This window comes from Hyperoodon ampullatus, assembly GCF_949752795.1.
Source record: "Hyperoodon ampullatus genome assembly, chromosome: 9".
In the NCBI taxonomy this organism is placed as follows: domain Eukaryota; kingdom Metazoa; phylum Chordata; class Mammalia; order Artiodactyla; family Ziphiidae; genus Hyperoodon; species Hyperoodon ampullatus.
Window position 1 is genome coordinate 68,416,477 of NC_136922.1, and position 23,214 is coordinate 68,439,690.

Below are 23,214 nucleotides of genomic sequence, written 5' to 3' on the forward strand. Positions count from 1 at the left end.
AATAACGAATCAAGTAGGGAAAGAGGGTATGAAGAAACCAGGAGGGTTTAGCAATAATCTCTCCTCATGAAAATTAGGAGTGACGATGAAGCATTCCTAATAAAAGCAATAAACTAACATTTATTGAAAGGTACTGGGGTGAGGGTTTTTGGTTTTTGTTGGAATGCTTATTTAACCATCATAATAACTTGATGCTCATTTTAAAGATAAGAAACCAAAGCTACCAAGAGGATAAATTATTTGCCCAACATTATGGAGGGGGAAGGGCGGACTCACACTCATCAGGGTGGGGAACATATCTGACACCAGATGCTGTGCTCTCTCTGGAAAAGGTAAGAAGATCTAGATCTTGCATTTATCTTCAAGGGGGAGAGCTCATCACCTGGTCAACATATATGAGAGCAAAGAAGTAAGAATGCTATAAACAAATGCTCTGCAGATGCCCAGGTGTTCCCTGGGATGCCCTGGGCACGGGGCACCAGGTGGGAGTACGGCCGGGGTGACCTCAAGCAGTTGACTTCCAGGCCCCCATGTGGGCTCCTACAACGTTGACTCCTGACTTTCTGGGACCCAAGTAGGAGTTCTTTGAAGAAAGGGTCTTGAGGATTGTTTAAAACAAAAGCAGTGTTAAAACCACTGACAGGCAGGGCTGGGTTCAAATGACCTCCGTCTCGCACCAGCTGTGTGTGCTCAGTGCGAGCTACTTAACCACTCTGATCTAAGTTTTCTCCTCCCTAATATGGGAAGAACAAGTCATTGCTTAGAGAATGTAGTAAGAACCAGACGTGACAGATGATCTGTGCCTGGCCTAAAACTGGTTCAAAAATGAGAGCGATCGGGACTATTACGCCGAGAGCAGCACGCCTCCCTTCCCAGTCGGCAGTCCACTTGCCCTCTGTCTCTTCCTTTTCCCTAAAAAGATGTTTCTTAATCAGCATTTTGTATTTTGGAATAAAAAAGATAAGTAGAAGAGCCACTATTATATGCCTTAAAAACGTTAAGGTCCCGACAGAAAGGTAGATCAAACTGAAAGAAATAGGCAATGGTAGACATCTGCTTCAGAGACTATTCTATCAGGAAAATCACCTGGATTCCACCTCATCTGCCACAGACTGATGACACCCTTTGCTCTCCAAGGCTGTCTAACTTGTGATGTAGACAAAGGAAAAGGCTTGGACTTACTCTTAATTTCATAAGTTCCATCCAGACACTGCAGCATCACTTAAGAGTTGGATTTCCAGATAGGACAGTCTCAATTGGATCCACATGTCACTTCTTACCTGGGGAATCTGCTACAAGTGACACAGCTGCCCTTTGTGTCAGCTTGTTCAGGTGTAAAATAAGGAGAGCACCTGTCTCCTAAGGCTGTTCTGAGGATTAACTGAAATAATCCATTTAAAGTGCTTAGAACAGAGAATGGCAAACACCTTGCAAACACTCATGAAAAAAAGTTAGCTGTTTATCATTAGTGCAAAAATAACATCTAAAAAGCACAGTGCTGCGTATGCTTATTTGTTTTTAGCTAGTCTCTATATGTAATCCAATCAGTAAAAATAATAGTGCCATCTATGTTATCCTGAGTCTAAGACTTTAGGAAGTCAGCAGCACATATCCAGCAGAATAACAGTTAGCAACTGTACGCCTCTTCTATCAGCAGACCAGCATGGCTGAGGAGGGAGTTCTGGCACACAGCGGGCTCCGCATCAAAGGCTGGGGAGCTGCCACTCACTCTTTTATCATAGTCTCAGGCCTCTAGGTCTGTTTCAGAGGGGCCTTCTTTGATGCAGTCCTCCAAGCATTCAATAAGGGCTGTGTGTGTGTGTGTATGGGTGTGCGTGTGATTGTGCTTCCTTATCCTGTCCATTGGCTGCCGCCCTCTACCCGCTGACGATCACCTCTCGTTGACCCTAACCAATACACCTCTACCTGCCGAGGCGCTGCCACAGCTTGGCCTGGTACTGTTCTCCCTTAGTGAGGTGACTCATACACTGGCCAGCTTTGCTTCATCAACAGGTTATGCCACTGACCTTGGGGAGGCAGCTTTCAACAGGACCTATCCATCAGCATTCAACAGAGTCAAGGTCACCTCTCTCGGGGCCAGACAAGGAACACCGCTAAATGACATATAAAAGCACATGGGGAAGGAACAAAAAATAAAAGTGAACTCCCTCCCTTCAAATGGAGAGGGGGATTCTGCAGTAATGAAGAATGTATCCATCAACTCATAGAGCCAAGAAACTGTCCCATGCCCCTCTCTAGGAAATCAGTCTTTAATCTCCTATTCTCATGGGATCTTCATACCATTGGCTTTAGAATCACCATGAGTATTAAAATGCAGATTTCTGGGACTCCCCAGCTCGCCAAGCCCACACTCAGGGACCTGGGACTCTCTATTTTCACTATGCTCCCAAGTAATTCTCATGTACAATAAAGTTTAGAATCATCCCAGTCTAATTCATAAGACTATGCATGACATTTAGAGTAAGTATTCTGAATTTCGAGGTAATAAAGTGAGGCAAACAAGACTAATGCCACGTCCTCAAAACTGAGGAGCAGAAAGCAGCAGAAAGAACATTTCTGCGGGATAATGTCCTAACGGCACACAATGCACGGGAAGAATGAATGACAAGGGGCCCAGTGAAAGCCCGCTAAGGCCCCACTGTCCCATTTACTCCTAAGCCAGCAGTGGCAGACTGTACTAGCCCCTGACATTCACAGGCGTCTCGAGAGGATGTCTTTGTGTTTCTTCACAGAATCAGCTCAGTGACTCGGCCTCTGTGTGGACTGGATAATAAGATCCTGCAGAAAAACGTCGCTGTTGTCATATTTTTCCCTCTGAAATTTATCTCAGTCTGCCAACTTTCTATGTAGCCAGACAAATTAGGAATCATTCCCTGGTCAAAAATTCCGAATTCTACCCCTCTTCCCGCTATTGAGCAAGGAAAGCAGGAGGTCGGAGGGGGAGGAGGAGGGGAGGGGCGGGGGAGGGGGCACTTACAACCCCACAAGTCCAGGAAGCTCCAGGATCTTTTCTTTGGCTCCTTCTCCTCCTTGCTCTGTCTTTGTCTATCACTGTCTCTCTCTCCTGATGTGATGAGGCCCTTACTTTGGATGTATTACTAGGAAATAAGGCTGTTCTTCGCATCCATTGCTCAATCGTCACAAAGACTGATTTTGCACGTAGACCTGATCCTTTCCATCCTTTATGTGTCCATGTGCATGATCTTCAGATCTTTGGGCTGAAGGAAATAAGTGAGGACCGCATTTGACATGCCGGTTGCTAGGTTACAGAGCAATGCCTCTAGACGGAGGACTACAGGTCTAACATTTGAGGAGGAGGATAGAAATACCCTAAAATAAATCCAAACCCGCAAAAGCCAGGAAAAAAAAGGCTGAGAGGTGAGGTGGGGAAAAAGGATAAGGAAGAAAGGGGGGCAAACTATTCTAAATGTACATTTTCCGTAACTAATATTTCAGCCTTCCCCCGGGGGTCCTTACCATCAGGGACCACGTTCCTCCCCCCACTCCTCAGCCCCATATGGCTTTAGCAGCTCATCATCACCCGTGGATTTGAAGGATCTTGATTTGACTTCTGTTCCACTCTTTCTTCAAGCCTCTAGCTAGGTTCTACTCTCAGTTATTGTGTTTCTTTAATCATTTTACTTTTCACAGCACCCATGTACCATTTACACAATTCCCCAAACCAAGAGAAGACAGACAAGACAGGTGTTAAGTAAGATTCTGTTAACTACTTATTTGTGCTGTGTAAACACAGACCGGAACGCTTTGCTCTCTTTCTACTTGTAATAAGACCTGGGTGGAAGGAGTGGAGCGAAGCGGGCAGACAGCCTGCAGGAGCCCAGGGAGTCTATGGGGTGTGATGAGCCCAAGGGGAGGAACAGCCGAAGAATGCCTGTCCCCCTTGGCATTTTAATCAACTGCTTGTAGGAGAAAGAGAAAAAGAACAGTGCTTTTCCGGAGAAGAACATGCTTATCTTAAAGCAACAGGCACTATTAGATGTTCACTGCTGCTTAAAAAGAGGCACCCTTTTAGAAAGTCAGGGAAGATGCTTGTTTCCTCAGCCACTTTCATATGGCAGGAGTGAGCACACACCTGCCTCTACCTGGTGTCCAGGCCCCAGGACCAAAAGCTCAGGGTAGAACCCAATCCATGCCTGTGTCCCTCTAACATCCTAGGATAAGAATTGACTGAGTCCAATCTGTTAAAAAGTAATAGGACTTCCCTGGCAGTCCAGTGGTTAAGACTCCACACTTCCACTGCCGGGGGCGTGGGTTCAATCCCTGGTTGGGGAACTAAGATCCCACATGCCATGTGGTGTGGTGCAAAAAAAAAAAAAAAAAAAAAAAGTAATGGCAGGTCACTACTTAGATGGAATCCACCTTCAAGTCAGAGTAGCCAGTCCCTTGAGCACAGAAGGTGAGGTGGTTCATTTTGGCAATACAGATGGTGGGATAAGCACCAGCAAAGACACAGTATGAGTGTCAAAGGATGAGGACGTGTATTCATAGACTCTCTTTCACTACAGGTGCTGTGCTGGGAGAACAATAAGGTGGTGAGGACAACTGACCAGCAGGGGTCTGGGAGCCTGGAAAGAGCAGTGAACTGGAAGGAAGGAAGCTCCAGGTTGAGCCTCGACCAACTGACTTCCCATGTGACCTTGGGCAAGTCCACTGGCTTTAGTTTCCTCATCAAAAGAATGGAAGCAAGGGGCCCGGCACCCAAGGTCAATTCTCTTCACTTCTCTTTTATTCTCAATACAATAAACGAAGAGGAAACATTTAAGGCTTTTGAGCATTATGACCAAGGGGATGTTTCAGAGAAATAAATCTGTCAGCAGCAGTGAATTAGAATGGAAAGGGAGTAAGTTAAGGAGATTGGGCAAGGTGGTGGAGGGTTCCAACAACACACAGCTGCCTCCATCACTGCAGGGCTTGGCACTCAACTAAGTTAGACCCCAGGCTCCAACCATAGGACTCCTGGCTCGGAGCACCTCCAGTCTCCAAGTTAACAATCCAATAGATAAACCCAAGAACCGAAAAGCTAGTCAGTAATAAGTTCTATGACAAAAATATGTGCCTTTCCTCCCACACATAACTTGAAGGACAGTAAGTAGAGACACATTTTTCATGGGTTATTTTGTAACGTTAATAACAGCCTTAAAAATCAAAATCAAATTTTATGAATTTTTCCTTTGGAAACATCAGAGAGGTGGACATTTTACAAAAGATGTCCACTGAAACATTGTTTATAACAGAGAAATACAACTAAAAGCAAGCCCAAGTGTTTCAGTTATTCATTTATTGTCTCTCAACCCTAAATCCAACATTCTTGGCCTCACTTTGTATATTGGAGATAGACCCTGCAAGCATTTCCCGTTTGCCATCGTAGGAGAATGTTAAGCTTCACCAAAAGAGAGCACTGGAGGGCTTCCCTGGTGGCACAGGGGTTGCGAGTCCACCTGCCGATGCAGGGGACACGGGTTCGCGCCCTGGTCCAGGAAGATCCCACATGCCACGGAGCGGCTGGGCCCGTGAGCCATGGCCGCTGAGCCTGCGCGTCCGGAGGCTGTGCTCTGCAACGGGAGAGGCCACAACAGTGAGAGGCCCGCATAACGCAAAAAAAAAAAAAAAGAGCACTGGAATGATCCTGCCTGGTCATAGAAAGGCAGTTCTCTTTTAAGCCACCATTTTAGTAGTAGTAGTCATAGTAGTAGTAGTAGTAAAGGTAGAAGTCCACAGGTCTGATCCACCCTCAGGCCCTACTCCTACCAGAAGCCACTTCCAAGCAGCTCTGCTTACTCAACCTTCCAGCAAGACACACTCCCATAGTTCAGCACAGGCCTGCATCCTTCATCACTGTGGTGATGCCTCTGTGGTAGCCATGTTCTCTTTGAAGAGCCCTGGGGAAGGGGGCTGTGCCCCCTGGGGGGTCTTTAGTTCTTAAATTGTCCTCTCCTCCTCAGACTAGAGGCCACAGCTACTTTGCCACAACTGCTCCTTCTGGGGACCCACCAGAGTCCTTTTCTACCCCTTTGCTCACAGTTAACAGATTCCACTAGTTACTGATTTTTAAATTAAATTTCCCCAGTTCAAATAATGATATTTGAACTGTATCCTGACTGAACCCTGACTGACATACCAAATCTTCCAAATGTCACTTAATATGAAGGAAAATTTAAATAAAAATGCTAAAGCAGGAAAATGATACATAATATAGCCATTAAAGTGTTGGTATGAAAGAGTGTTTAATAATATGAGAACATGTCACACTGTGTTGTGAAGTATGTGAAAGGAAAATAAAAATGGAGTCCGTATTGCGAAGAGAGCTCTCTAAAATGAAGCTGGGGGCCTTTAAGGAAGTGTGACCCATGCACATGTCAGACTGGATGGAATCTGACCTTTTGACCTGATGAAGGGATCCAGAACACCTGCCAGAAATTCAAGATACTTATCGGACCCTTATCCTAAAATAACTTGTGATGGTCTATCAACTAATTGGACCCCTATCCTAAAACAGCTTGTGGTTCCTTAAGGACAAATATTTTCTGATTCACGTCAGAGTCAACCACAGCTCTCACCCCAGGCAACTTTTAACAATCTGGTGGCTTTTTGTCTTTATAAGCCCCTGACTCTTTCTCTTCCAGAACGCTCTTTCAGGGTTATCCCAACCTGTGTCTTCCGAATTGCAATTCTTAAGACCCCAAATAAACTCTTTTCTTATTTGCAGCCTCCTGCATTGTTTTTAGTTAGCAAGTGAAAAATGTAGGTTGCAAAACAGTATTGCAGTATGAGTTCAAATTGATGAAATATGTGTGTATATACTGATAAATTGCTGGTGCCCAGGTAGATAATCAGGTGAACAATGCTCTTCACTTGCAACATGTGAAAAAAGAAAAGAAATTAAGAAAAATGCCTGATACTGTACTTGCCCAACCCAGCTAACGAACATTGGCTACGTTTCTAGGGGAGAAAGCAACCTCCCTGGTTTTGGACAGAAGGACTTGCACAAGCTGGGGTGAACCACGGTGACCAGGCCTTGCCCTACAGTCCCATTTTTCTATTCATTTGAGATAGAGACTTGATTGCCAGGCCCTCCTGCTATCAATTTTAACCTACCCCTCAATCAAATGACATGTGCAAATGTTTAAACCTGGGTTGCGATGGGCAAATTAGAGCCTGTGGTCTTAGAAATCCACAAAGTGCTGGAGAAGAGAGATGCACTTACAGGAAAGAAGCTCATGCTTGCAAAAAAGAAAGATTTTAAAGGGCCATTCCAGTGGCATTGGCAGGGATCACTAAGGTTGCTGCTACAGCTGGGAAAATACCAACTCCATGGTCTATTCTAGGCAAAGCTGATGCAAACAACAAACTAAGGAGTGAGAAGGAGACATAAACCTTTAGAGCAGAGGGAGCTATGGAGTAAAGTGGGATGGAAACACAAGAGAAGGAAGAGTGACCGAGTTTGCTGGCTGCTTGCTGTCTGGCTTCAAAGAGACAGTGTGGCGTCACCTGTCATCCTGAACATCACCTGCTGTGATGTGAGCCTCCCCAACACTGGCATCAGACGGGCCTGATTCAAACCTTGGCATCATCACGGACAGCTTTGTCACCTGGGCATTTGGCACAGAGCCTGGCATATAGCAGGTGCTCAGTGAACATTCGGTAAATTAATACATGGGCTTGACAACACCTCTGAGCCTCCCTCACTGCTGCATGAAGACCGTCACACCTAGACCATATGGTGTTGTCATGGGCATTAAATTAGACAGTCCTAATAAAGACCCTGCCTGGCACAAGGGAAGGACTCAAAACATCATCCATAAAGAAGAGGCAGCTTAGGTACTGGGTACTGAAAACATGAAAAATTTGCCAGATCAAGAAGGGGGAAGGCAGAGGAAATACAGGTCAAGCCATTTTGTCTCCCTGCCTGGAACACTGCAGGGCAGGGATTCTTTTTCCTTTCTTTTTGCCCCCTGGTCATGGATGTTTTGGCTGTCTGGTGAAGCCTATGGGTCACTTCTATAAATAACGTTTTCAAATGCATAAAATAAAACACATGAGCTTGCAAAGAAACCAACAGTTACCCAATTTTTTAAATTGTACCATAGTAATATATATGCTGCTTTATCAGTACAGGTATCAGCAAACTTTTTCCAGAAAGAGTCAGATACTAAGTAGTTTAGGCATTGCAGGGAAAGAAATTTTCTTTTGCAACTATGATACATAAATGAATGGGCATGGCTGTATTCCAATAAACTTTATTTACAAAACCAGGTGGCAGCCTGGATTTGGTCCACAGGCTATATAGTTCAATGGTGCCTTTATTAATGCATGAAATAACAAAATACATTATAAGCGCTAATAACTACTATAATTTCTAATTAGTGTAATGATCATAAATGACATTTTGAGATCACTGCAATAACAGTAATAAGTGGAAATATCTATGATTTCTACTGGTAACATCAATACAGATACTGTTTATACTATCATGGCTGGTTGTCTACATTCATCATTGAAATAATGCAAAATTTTTGTTTTCATACAGTTATAACTTTCTTCCTATACAAGTTCATGGAGCCTGGGTTAAAACAGTGGCTCTCCACTGTACTTAGAAGAAAATCCCTATTCCTACAATGGTTTAAAAAACTCCCGATGTGGCCCTGGCCAACCTCTAACAATCATATTTGATACTCCCTCACTCCTCAGCTCACTATCCTGTTCCCTTTTGTTCCGTATCACACCAAGCCCTTCGTGCTTCAAGGCTTCTGTACTGGTTGTGCCTTTTCCTGCAATGCTATGATCTGCCTCCTTGCAACTCTCAAGTCTTGGCACAAATGTTACCTCTTTAGAAGGACACTCCCTGATGCTTTACAGCAATCTTGGCCACAGATGGACATCTGGGGCCTTGCAGAGAGATGCAGATTGCCCCAGAGCTGGTACAATCCCAACATGAACACCCAGAACCCAGACATTAACCTTGGGTAACACGAACGTTGACAGCAGAATTGAAGCCTTAGAGCAGGAGTGTAAGTTCGTTTCTTGGGGTGCACGTAATTGGAGGAAGAAGCCCCCAATTCTGGAAACCATGCCCACTCTCCTGTAGCCTTATTTCATCCATATCTGGTTATTTGGAAATTTAAACCAAGTCAAGTCGTATTTCTGACCCATTCTTGAACCTAAATTACATGGCTAGCCTGGCAGACTAAGCTCAACAGCAATGCCTGCCTAACAAACTCTGCCCCCAAATCTTTATCATGTTACCCCATTTATTTCCTTCAGAGCACTTACTCCAATCTGAAAATACCTTGTTCATTTTTTTTAAATCTCCTGTCTGTCTTCACCCACACCCATGAGAACATATACATGAGAGGAGTGGGCATCTTCAGGTTTTGATCATCACCAGTGTCAAAAACAGTGCCTTGTATGTAAAACGTGCTCAATACATACTTTTTGAATGAATGGAATGGATATTTTAATCGTTATAGGACCTAAAGCAATAGCCAGAATATATCTGTAAACTAAAACTAACTGGCCACTTATGTCTTCAAAGACAGAAATACTGTCCCTTTCTTCCTCCCACAATTCAGATAAATCTCAGACCATCTTTCCTTTCCTTCCCTATTCTACAATCTTCAGTCAACCAGTAGCTATTTATTTCATGCCTACTAGGAGGCATGTGTATCATTAAGCATTTTTTAAAAGGGATAACTGAGGTATAATTGCTCATGTTCCACTATCAATCCTTGTGTCCTCAATAATGTCCTGAATGGAAGTGAACCATATTCCACCATATTGTTCACCTAAGCCACAGCATCAGGCTGCTCTAGCACAGAAGCAGAGTTACAAACAGTCCCAGACATCTACAACTGAGCTCTGACGCTCACAAAACCATCCAGAACCACTCCCAGAAACTCACCTGTTTCAGCCCTAAGAGGAAGGGCCCAGTGATGAGAAGAGGCCAGATAGAGGCCTTAGAAAAGCAGGATTGGCCTCAGTGTTGGAAGTGAAAGTACCCAACAGGACACACTAGAGAACAAATGGGCTTTAGCTGGAATCCCGCTAGAGGTTCCTCCCTTCTATCCTATCTCTTCTTCCTTCTTGCACTAGGAGAAAAATTAGAGTTTAAGTAGACTTCTCCAGAGAAGTCAGTATGGATGATAAATGAAAGAGGAGGGAATTAAACAGTCAAAACTTTGAAAGTATTACCATAAAAATTCTAGAAGAAAACATAGGCAGTAAGCTTCTTGACATGGGTCTTGGACTTTTTAGATTTGACACTAAAAGCAAAGGCAACAAAAGTAAAAAAAATAAACAAGTGGGACTACATCAAATTAAAAAGCTTCTGCACAGCAAAGGAAACCATCAACAAAATGAAAAAGCAACATACTGAATGGCAAAAAATAATTTACAAATGATTTACAAATCATGTATCTGAGAAGGGGTTAATATCCAAAATATATAAAGAACTCTTACAAGTCAATAGCAAAAAAACAATCTGATGAAAAAAAAATGGGCAGAGGAACTGAGTAGACATTTTCTTCCAAAGGAAAATGGCCAAGAGGTACATGAAAAGATGCTCAACAACCCTAATCATGAGGGAAATGCAAATTAAAACCACAGTGAGATATTGCCTCACACCTGTTTTCATTGGCTATCATCAAAAAGATAAAATAATAACAAGTGTTTGCAAAGATGTGGAGAAAAGGGAACCCTTGTGCACTGCTGGTGGGAATGTAAATTGGTGCAGCCACTATGGAAAATAGTATGAAGGGTCCTCAAAAAGTTAAAAATAGAACTACCATATGATCCCACAATCCCACTTCTGGGTATTTATCCAAAGAAAATGAAACCACTGACTTGAAAAGATATATGCACCTCCATGTTTACTGCATCATTATTCATAATAGCCCAGATATGGAAACCTAAGTGTCCACTGATGAATGAATGGATAAAGAAAATGTGGTATACATATATACAATGAAATATCATTCAGCCATGAGAAACAGGAAATCCTGTCATTAGCTACAATATGAATGGACCCTAAGGATATTATGCTAAGTGAAATAAGTCAGACAAAGGTAAATACTGTATATCTCACTCATATGTGGAATCTTCACACACACAAAAAAAAAGCAAACAAAACTCTAGTTCATACATACAGAGAACAGATTAGATTGGTGGTTGCCAGAGGCGGGGAGTATGGGGTGGGCAAAATGGGTGAACGGAGTCAAAGGCACAAATTTCCAGTTATAAAGTAAACAAGTGATGGGAATGTCATGTACAGCACGGTGACTACAGTTAATAATACTGTATTGCATATTTGAAAGTTGCTAAGAAAAAAATTGTTAACTACATATAGTAAGGGGTGTTAACCAGACTTATTGTGGTGATAATTTCACAATATACATAATGCTGAATCATTATGCTGTACACCTGAAATTAACATAATGTTGTGTCAATTATACCTCAATTTAAAAAAACTTTAAATGTATTAAAAAGCTCATCTACATCTTAGCTTTTCTTCTTTCTTTTCACTGGAGCATCCACCCTGCACTTGGACATCCAGGCCTTGCCTCTAGAAGCTATCTGTCTTGTCGGGAGGACTCACCCTAAATTCCTCTAAGCACAAGTGAAGTAGTGAGCAAGAAAAAGAACACACTAAGTCAATTAGGACAGGTGTTTTCCTTAAGAGTTGATCCAAAAATAACAGCCAGAGAAACATTTCTTTTATAGACTTATTCTCTGCCATAAACGTGTCTAACTAACTGGTATGAAGGGACTTCTACTTGGTGAAATAAATGCCTTTTTCACATAGAGACTCTGTAATGAGATTTTGGGTTTTTACTATAAAAAGATACTGTGAAACAAGATGACATACATCAGAGAAACATTAGCTGATTTAAAAGAAAAGGCTTTTAGCAAAAGGTAAAGATTTAGATAAAAGATTTAGATAAAACTGAGTTAAAATCTAGGCTATACAGTTAATCATATATAATCATCAGGTTACTTAATCTCTCTGATACTTAATTTTGTTAATAATAAAAAACAGGAAATACACTGATGAATACATCTCGGTGTATTTGCAGAAATTAAGCTCAACAGAAAGCCTTGTACACAGCAAACACTCAATAAATTGTACATAAATAGTCATAAAGAGTGGAAGTGCTTAAAAACAGATACGATTTATGATAGATACAAAATTATGAGGTACCTAGGCACATATATTACTAAATATATACCAGAACTTTGAGGTAAAAATTATGACTTTGTTGAAAAAGTTTAAGGAACATTCTAATAAATGGAAAAATATATTGTTTTCGTGGATGAGATAAACAATATGCTAATGAAAGCAATTTCCCTCCAAAATTAATACATAAGTTAATTCCATTTTAATCAAAATTTTTGCAGGATTTGACAAACTGATGCTAAAATTCATTTGGCAAAGTAAAAGACTTACACTACGCAGGGTGATTTTGATAAAGGAAAAGAAGACAGATTCATCCCACTAAACATCAAGTCTTGTTACTGAGTTGTAAGTGCTCAAAGCTGTATGGTAAGGAACAAAAAAGCAGAAAGCCACTGAGATGCCTATAATCACGGAAACTTGACTCACTACAGAGGTGACGATGTAAATCATGAGGGTGGGAAGATAGGTAATGAATTACTCAATAAAAGGTGCTATGAGGAAAAAGATAAAATTAGATCCCTACCTAATAGAAACATGCACGCACACACACACACACACACTCTCTCTCTCTCTCTCTCTCTCTCTCTTTCAAAATGGATTAATGATCTATACGAAAATCAAGACTCTCTAACTTCTGCAAGAAAATAAAAGAGAATACCTTTATAATACATGACTAGTGGAAGTGCTTTTAAACAAAACATAAGTAGCCCAAGGAATAAAGGGAAAAGTGATCAATCTGATATTAAAATGGTCTTATTAACTTCTGTTTGACGAGGCCACCATAGAAAATTAAACAGTTATGGAGTAGTGGACTAGGGGTAGCTAGATAAAAAAGAATTGTCAATATCCTATAAAGAACTCCTATAAATCAATGAGAATAAAACACTCCCTTCCCACTATTCCACAAAGACTGTACAGGCAGTTTGTAGAAGGGAAATCTGAAGCATAACAAACATAGGAAATAGGCTCAGCCTCAGCAATTAGGGAAATACACATTAAAGCCACAAGAAGTCGCATGCCCCCCCCCCAATCCAGTTGGCTAGCATTAGCAGGACTATGACAACAAACACAGGGTGAAAGAAGGGAAGAGGAACTCTACTTTGTGGGTGGGACCAGTCTAGCAGAACCGCTTTGGAAAGCAGTTTGGCAACTCCTAGCAAAGTTAAAGATTCAACCCAACAGCTTCCTACTTTCTATTCTAGAGAAATGTTCAAATGGAATCACATGAATACATGAACAAGAATATTCATGACAGTACTATTTGTGACACCAAAATTGGGGAAAACAGCTGCTTATTAGCAGAAAAAAGGATAAATCAACTGTGCTTTATTCATGCCACGGGACATTATTCATTATTTATCTCAAAAATATAACTTTGAGTGAAAAAATGAAATTGCAAAATGTTACCTTCCGTATGATACCAATCATTTAAATTTTAAAGTATAAAACAATTCTCTATATTATTCATGAATACATACATATGTAGAAAATCTATAAAACATTCATGAGAATAATATACATCCATTTCAGGCTAGTATTTACCTCTTGGGAGGGAGGAATAGGAGGAGAGACAGGAGAAATGATAGAAGAGCATTGCAGCTGGATTTGCACTTTTCTAAAAAAGAAAACCTGAAGCAACAGGCAAAATGTTAACCTCTATTAACATCTAGATGATTGGGTGTATGGGTATCAGTTATATCATTTTCTGTACTTTTTGAGAGGTTTGAAATATTGCATGCTTTAGAAGTTTTAAATTACTATTTAAATGACTTCTGATTTAAAAACAATCACTAGTGTGAAACTCATCTGTCTAAATCAAAAGTAATGGCTGGATTTCTTACATCTATGCATTACTTTGTAATGAAGGAACAATGAAAGATAAACATATATTTAAAACCAATGTGCTGACTATAAATTAGCCTTGCACAATCCCGCTCTTCTTTTCCCTGCCAACAGTTACATTCTTAAAACAACCAAAATGCAGTCTTTTTAAAAAGTGCCTATTAGTCAAGCCAGTGGTTTTCAAATAATGGAATCTTTTTGTTCTAGAAAAGGAAAAAAAATCCCTCAGAACCTAAAATAGACAAAGAGGTATTGTATTAATATTAACATGTTTTATGAGCTTAGTTTTGTAAATGTATATTTTTTAAGGTAATCAGCAGGAATAATGAGGTTTTTTTATTAACATAAAAATTTAATATCTGGCATTATGGATGATCATTACAATAATATAACAAGCTTCCACTTTTAATTTGCTTTTGTGTTCTGTTATCTTATTCAATGTAGAGAAAATCTGGATACATTCACACAATGTGCTCATTTTCTATTGTTACAAAACAAATTACCAAAACCTCAGAAGCTGAAACAAATGTATGATGTCGTAGTTTCTATGGGGTCAGGAGGGTAGCACATTTTAACTGGGTCCTCTGCTCAGGGTCACACAGGGCTGAAATCAAGGTGTCAGATGGCTGCATCCTTATTTGGAACTCAGAGGCCACTTCCAAGTTCATTCCAGTTGCTACTTAATTTGTTTCCTGTGGTTGTTTGACTAAGGATCCCACTTCCTCCCACTTCCTCCCATTTCCTCACCAGCTGTTGACCAGGGATCACACTCAACTCCCAGAGGCTGCTCTCAGGTCCTTACCCTGTAGCCTTCTCCACAACCTGGCAATTTGCACCTTCTCAGGCCAACAGGAGAGCATCGCTTTAATGCTTCACCTTCTTTAAAGGGCCCATCTGATTAAGTCAGGTGCACAAGGCTAATCTCCCTTTTGATGAACCCAAAGCCAACCCAAAGTCAAGTGTTTATGGACCTTAACTGTATCTGCAAATCCCTTTGACAAACTGTGATGTAATCACCTGAGTGAAATCCCTTCAGATTCACAGGTCCAGACCACACTCAAGAGGAAGGATTTGTATGGGGCATGCAAGAGTAGGGGATGGGAATCTTGGGCGCCACCTTAGAATTCTGCCTACCATACCCAGATATGTAGCTGTCAATGGTAACCTTTAAATCTCAGGAGTTTCTCCAGATGCTTGGAAAGGGAACAATAGGGCATTTTTTTCTTTCAGATCTGTATAACTAACATCTAACCTCAACTCTCATTCTTCATAATAAATACTGGAGGTCAGGCAAAAAAGCACCACAAACTTACATAAAGGAATAAAATTGGGTCTTCCCCTGTTACTGGACACCTGACATGCGGCCAAGCCGAGAAGCCTGAACTAGCCCTGACTGTACATGAACCAGGTACTCAGGTGCGGCACAGGTAAACTTACTTAGATGACTTTACTCGAGTGGGTAGATTCATGCCTGATTTAAAATAAAACACTCCAATCTTCCCAGTCAATGGCACGTTTATAAGAAGTGTAAATGTATGCACAAGGATAAAGGAAATAAAATGCTTCATGTTGAGGCCCACCTAAAGTCAACTTAACCCAACAGCTTAAGTTAATAATAATAAGGTTATTACTACAGTTTATGTTGATTTTTTATTCATGTTGAAAAAGTTCAAAATAACCGTTTAAAAGGCCAGATAAATCAAATACTTCTGCAATTCATGAACCATCCCTAAAATCCCCTGAAATGGAACGTTCTTCACAATAATATAGATCTCAGTTTCAGTTCCAAAGATGACACTCATAGTTGTGTGACCTAAACTCCAAAACCTCCCAAGACCTCTGTGAGCCCTAATTGCTTAAATGAAATCACTCATGAAAGGGCCTGGCACCCAGGGGGTCATCAGTAAGCAGTGGTTGAATTAAGTCAGGACAACCCAGTTTGACTCTTCATTCAACTTCTATTGATATTTTGTAAGGAAATGGTTAAGGAATTACACAAAGACTCAGTTTAAGGAATGGACACTTCAGTGTTATTTAAAGAAAAGAGAGAGAGAGAAAGAGGAAGAAAGAAAAAAAGCAAACAATCTAAAAATTAAAACAAAAAGAACTGACTTAAAAACTGAGTTCAATACTTCTCAGCCATTAAGTTTGACGAATAAATAGGAAATATGACTCACTGAGGGGTGACCGTGAGCTAAGCGCCTGGCAAAGTGTTTTGCCAGCATTATCCAATTTAATCTTCATTACACAGTGAAGTAGGCAGAGTACACTAACATGTTAAGATGCCCGCTATATATTAAGTTAAAATGCAAGTTATGAAAGAATGTGTATGCTATGATCACATTTTACAAAACAAGTGCACACTCAAACTCAAATTTTGAAGTGTATATACTAAAACGTCAGTGGTTTTCTCTGAGCACTAGGATTCTGATAATTAAAACAAATTTTACTCTTTTTTTTACTTCTAATATGTCTCCAATATGCTTATCTGTTTATGTAAATTTTTTAATGAAACTTGAGATTTCATATCTGTTTGCTTAGGAGTAGCAGATACTGAAAAAAGGAAAGTTTTATGTAAGTTGCATTATATTAGTAAAGTGGCACCTCACTATTTTTTTATACCTAAAAATCTAAACTACAGTGCTTGCAAGTCTAAAGTTTCAAGAGGGAGGGCATCTGAACATAGAGGAGAGAAAGAAAAGTAGATGAACAGAGACTAGGAAGAGAAATTTTTAAAAAGATGGCTAATGACCTAAAAAAGGAGATGGTAGTGAGGAAAGATGGAATGAAAGAAAAATAGAGTTACAGACTAACAGAAAGGAAAGAAGGAAGGAAGGAAGGGGTCAGCAGGAAGAAACAGGGTCAGAGGAGAATTAAAAATAAACAATAGGGAGCAGACTAACAATGAGAAAAGAGAAGAAATACATTTAAAAAATAAGAATAGAGGAGGAACCATCCCTTCCTATTCATCTCTAAGTGAAATGGAAAAGCTTAGATAAGATGACAATGAATCACTTTTAAAGTTTTGTGTTTTTTTTGTATTTTTCCCCCCCGTAAGAGTGAGAAGTGATTGAAGAAGGTACTTGATAACCAAGGTTAACCTGCCCTGCATCAGCCCTAGAGACTTGATAGGACTGCAATTAACAAACCAGGTATTTTTCAGCTTTCTCTTTAGTCACAGTACCAAGCACAAGACTGTCTTTGATAAATGAAGAGCAGTTACTGGTTTACAAGTGGAGTTGATGGTAACAAAGCACTTATTTTTTAACTTTAATCTTCAGACACAGCAAAGGAGGTAAACCCATTTCCCCAAGAATTATACTCAAAAGAAGGTGTAAATATCAAGGTGCCTAATTCCCTCTAAATCCCTCTGAACACTTGCTCAATTTACCCAACTTCCCCTCTCCACCCTTAAGAAAAAGAAGCAATAAATTGTTCCTCCTCCTGTATCTTTTATCAATGTGGAAAATCAACTCATTGCTGCTCTATGTTTTAATGCTCTAAACTTCCTTCTATATTTCTTATTTTAACTACCTTTTCTTCTTCCTCTTAGCTTAAAAAGTTGAAATCTGGCAAAAGTAAAAGATAAGTTTAATCTTTGGATAACTTCTGGAAAATGGTAACTCTATCTAACAGCTTTTTCCTGAAAAAGAAAGGTAATGGGATATGGCATATGGTGGTTTAATTAAAAAGCCCCAAAGTTGTTTGCCATCCTTTCCATAGAGAGGAGGAGCCCATGTCTTCTCCCCTTGAATCTGGGGAGGGTTATGACTAATTTCAGCAATAGAGTACAGCAGAGGATTCTACAGAACTTCCAAGGCTAGGTCATAAAGAGCCATACAGCTTCTGCTTGGTTCTCCTGGAATATTGGCTCTCAGGAAATGCCCTCTCAGGGAGCTTCTAGGAACATTGCCACCATGCTGTGAGGAAGCCCAAGCCACATGGAAAGACCACAGGTAGGCACTCCAGTGTACAGTCCCAACTGAGCTCTGCCTTTGCGTCATCCCAGCCCAGGAGCCAGACATGTAAGTGAAGAAGCTTCCAAATGATTCCAGCCCCCAGGTATTTGTGCCTTCCCAGATGAGACTCCAGACATCATCAGAGACAAGCCATCATCCCTGCTTTGCCATGTCCAAATGCCTCACCCAGGGAATCAGTAAGTATCATCTCCACTAATAATGGATTTTGCTTTAGGTTACTAAATATGGGGTATTTTTAATGCAAAAATGAATGGAACTATGGAGATAAAAAGAAATGATCATGCAATAGTTATTACTGTAACTTAACTCTGATCACAGTGGAAAGTGTGTGGGCATCCTAGAACCCCAAATGTCACAGAGTGCTATATCCAGAAAACAGCTGCAGGCATACTACCTTTCTTGGGTTGAGGCAAGATCTCCTTCCTCTGCCCTCTCCCCAGTCTTTCTACCAAATTTTGTATCTTTTTCTTTTATTTCTCTTCTTCCTTTTGTTCATGCCTATCCCTCAAGTCTGCCCTTGAGTCACTGATTTACTGTTGTACTGGGTATTCATGTTTTCATTAAATAAATATTTTTTTGAGCATTGCTCTAGATACTGGGATAGTAAAGTGAGGATATCTAACTTTGTGACATTGTACAGCAAAGAATGTAATGAAATGTTTTTCACACTATGGATCACAATCAGTAATAGTCATGAAGTCATCCTGATGGATCCTAGCAAACACTGAAAAAACATAAAACAAAATAGAAAATAATAGACTAAAAATGACAACAACAATGAAAACGCATTTCAGTGACTATTGTTTCATGACTTTTTTGTTACCTTTGGCACAATGTATATATTTTGTCTTCAACTTAAAACTTTGAGAAACATAGTCCAATAGCTATTCAAAAATAAACCTCATTCCTAGAGTATAAAAAACATGAATGGGATTGTACTTAGGAAATCTGCAATTAGGTTTCTGGCTTTGGAAGACAATGTAAGAGTTGCAGAGCCATTCTTAGAACTAACCTCTTCTACTGATAATGGGTTTTTGCTTTTTACTGTTGTTTGTTTTCTTTAGAAGCGGTGTTCTGGTGTTTCTAGGATCATTTCTGGTAAACAAGTGCCTGCCTTTGCAGGAAACCCATGTGTCATTCATCCTGTATCTGAGCATTACACAGTTAAATGTTTCAGTACTTGAGTCAATCTATTCATTTGTTTAATAGCTGAACTGGAGAACATGGAATTATCATGACCTCTGGCATTTATCTTTGCCTGCAATTCTAGAAGCAGTAGTATCTTACCAAACACAAGCTAGGGAGCCTAAGCAAAAAAGTTAGCCGCCTGTGCAATCATCTTGTTATAGCCTCTATCCAACAGTCAGTGGTAAACATTAAATAACATGACATAAAACCCACTGACATCTGAGTAATGCTGGTGGCAGTCAGTACCCTCCTCTCCCCTGCTCCCTCGCATTTATATTACTCAACTTGGATTGTCTTTTTTTTTTTACTTCATCCTGAAATAAGTATATACTCTTCCAAGTCCTCTCTAGAGGAAAAGCACTAAATGATTTTAAATGATAGCTCCCATCCAATTCCCAAACTCTTAATTAGAAAACTCTAACAACACCCCAAAAATGTTTTTAGAGACTTCAGAAAGTTTAATGCCAATTTAGTTTGAGTCACTAAGAGCAAAGGTACCAGGAGAGAGATGGGGCGACATTCCCAGAAAAGAAAACAGCTGGCTGAAGCCTAATGGCAGGGCTGGATAGCTCCTGGGGAAAGTTAGGACAGTCTGATGCATGTATGCATGTGTACCAGTGTGTGAGTATACTTCAATTTTCACGAGTTGGGCTTGATGAATTGAAAAAGGGCTGAGGGAACCCAAGAGTAGTACTTATCATTTATCCCAAACAACATCCCAGGAACCAAATACCCAAGTATGTCATGTGGCTATCATCCTGCCCTTAGCTCAACTGCAGCCTTTTGTCTTTGAGGACTGAACTGGGAAAAATCCAATATGTTCTTAAAGTAAATATGAATAATATTAATAATCTTTTGGTTCCTGTCTTGGAGAAACTCAAAATGTAAGATACTAACTACTTTGGAAAAGATAATTAATCAGTCCTGCGATACTAACTAACTACATACTTGGGGGATGATAATAAAACTTTCCTGGTTCACATGTGGCACGTTGCTATGGACTAAATGTTTGTGTCCACCCAAAAGTCATTTGTTAAATCCTAATGCCCAGTGTGATGTTATTTTGAGGTGTGGCCTTTGGGAGGTGATTAGATCATGAGAGGGGAGCCCTCATGAATGGGATTAGTGCCCTTATGAAAGCTGACTCTCCCTTTCTGCCTTATGAGGTCACAGAGACAGAAGGCCATCTATGAACCAGGAAGCAGCCCCTCACCAAGCACCAAATCTCCAGCGCCTTCATCTTGAACTACCGGCCTCCAAAACTGTTGTTTGTAAGACACTCAGTCTATGGTATTTTTGTTAGCCAAGCTGAAAGGACCAAGACACAGAAAACACAATATGACAAATTCCAAAGTGCTTTTCCTGTTGCTCAAGATTCTTGCTACAACCTCTGTTCTTAGTGACTGGCTTTCACTGTATGTACATATAATTCCAACTGCAAACACTTGCATTCAATTGTTCCTTGGTTATTGGAAAATGTATCAACACAGTGGAGTGTGACTATCCTAAGTTTCTCCTTCATTTAATGAAAAAGAGTATGTGGAGTGGGGAGAAAATGCTGACAAGGTTTCGAAGTCACTGCCCATGTTTTCCTTCATGGAAACTCTAAAGCATGTATTTAAGCCTAGAAATCTCTCTACTCTTCCATGATCACTGCTTCCACAGAGCCAACTGCCGGAAATAAAGAAATGAAGATGGGTGAACTACAAGAATATCAACGGATCCCCCAGGGTGAAATAAAGTAAAACTCACTTTCTCAGAACTGAACAACAAAAATCATAAAATTGGGGGTAAATTATCTGTCAAGGGCTTCCCTGGTGGCACAGCGGTTGAGAGTCCGCCTGCTGATGCAGGGGACACGGGTTCGTGCCCCGGTCCAGGAAGATCCCACATGCCACGTAGTGGCTGGGCCTGTGAGCCATGGCCACTGAGCCTGCACATCTGGAGCCTGTGCTCCGCAACGGGAGAGGCCACAACAGTGAGAGGCCCATGTACAGCAAAAAAAAAAAACCCAAAAAACAAAACAAAACAAAAAATGATAATACTGACTTTGAAATTGTAGTACTCTTTGATCATCTGCCTAATGGAGAATTATTTGTATGAGGTACCAGAGGGTCTCTTATTTTTCCCTCCCCTATAGCTATTGCTGTGAACTAGAGATAAGTTCATACAGCTGACCAAATTCTCAGAAACAGGTCATTTATTCTAAAGAAGGAGTACTTAAATCCATGGGACTGGGTTTAAGTGTCATCTTATGAAATCTGATGAATCTTTAAAAATTTTAGTCGACATCCAGCACAGTATAAATATTATGTGTATGTATGTATGTGTGTACGTACTTATTTTGGAAAAGATAATTAATCAGTCCTGCGATACTAAAAGCCAACTTTTTAACACTGACTTAAGGCTCTAAGAGGAGCATTAAGATTCATTTACTCACTCTATGATCCCTCTACTGTGAATAATCTGAAAGTTTATGTGCATATTCTGGTAACTGAATTAGCCAACATCATACATAATCTATTAAGCAACTAATTGTACCTTTTATCTTACAGAGAAAACTGCATCACATAAAATCCACAAACAATCTTTGAACACCTGAAGAATATGTTCAAGGAACTACGAGACACTTGCAGGGGCCCCAGAGGGAGAACACGAAGTTTTTGCTTGCAAGGCACTTGCAACTCCAGGGAGGGGAAAATACAAGCTGCTGTGGTGTCGGGCAGGTGCGTCTTCCTACAAGCTGAGTGTGGGGCTTTGCAGCCCCGGCCATAAGTACAAGTACACAGAGTAACACCAGTCTGCAGAAAGAATTGAGATAAGTGGGGATGAAGGCCCGGGAGGGAGTCAGAGGATGGGCAGAGGGAGCGGCTTCCAATCCTGATTTCCTCTCTTAACACAAATAGTTAAGTACCACTTCAAGGCAACAATAAAGACATGCAGATCCTGCTTAAGTATCAAATGAACCTAAGAGACAATAAAAAGACAATAATTCCTGTAGCAGCAGAGAAGAAGGGAAGAGATTAAGAGCTGAAGGACTGAATGAAGACACTAATCACCAACATCAGGATTAAGATTATTTCAGGCAAGCAGCTATGGTTTCTTCCAGCTCAGACAATTTAGGATTGGGAGGGAGAGGAGGGTCGGCTGTCCCGAAATGGCAGTTGTTTTAATGGCATTACTTCCTGGGTGTGTTTGTTGGTAAGACTCATTTCCCCCAGAAGCAAGGAGTCTGTCATTTCATGTCTTTATTCCCAGCATCTAATCTAGTGCCTGAAACAGAATGGGACAGAGGGAGGGAGGGTAGGCAGGACTGAATTCCAGGTGAGGAAAGCTACATGGGGGAGACAGCGCAAGGTTTATTTGGAGACCATTAAGGCAATTTGGCTAAAGCGGAGAGAACAAGAAAAAGATGGCAAATTGAACGTGTCGACCGGGGCTAGATTGTGACACGCCCTGACGGCCAGGTTAAGGAAGGAAGTTGGACCTCGTTCTCTCTCAGCAACAGTGGAAACCAAGCAGAATGATGTCCCCACTTCAGGCAACGCACAGGACTTCTAGCCGATAAGAATTCACAACATGGGTTTTCTTCTGCAGACAAAAAATGTTGCCTGCCATTTCAGTAAGCAAAGAATGTTACCTGCCATTCTGGTAAACAACAAATGTTGCTGCCATCAAGCCATCAGCCACAGCAGCGGCCCCCATCCTGTGCCCTGAGGGGAATTCAGGATGTAGAAAAACAGGATACTGACCCTAGATGGTTAAGATGCATATCTGAGGAATAATTTCAGTGAGCCCAGACTCTTGAATCCTCCCAAATGTAGAAAGTACTAAAATCATTAACTTGAGATGCCTGGTTTTTTGTGATTAGCAGTAATCTTTTGATGTTTGACTAAATGTTTTGGGGTTTGTTTTTTGTTTTGCAAAAATTCCTCTGTATCCTGGTTCCTCCCTTCCCTCTTTGGAACAGTTCCTCACAGCTACCTGAGAGGC

At 40.7% G+C, this 23,214-nt stretch overlaps 1 protein-coding gene across 2 annotated transcripts in view; it reads right to left on the reverse strand.

Moving 5' to 3' along the window:
* The window catches only part of ELMO1 (engulfment and cell motility 1), a gene marked incomplete at both ends in the record, with an annotated part of 466,567 nt that overhangs the window by 409,134 nt on the left and 34,219 nt on the right, over nt 1-23,214 (reverse strand). The gene's annotated exons all lie outside the window — the stretch shown is intronic.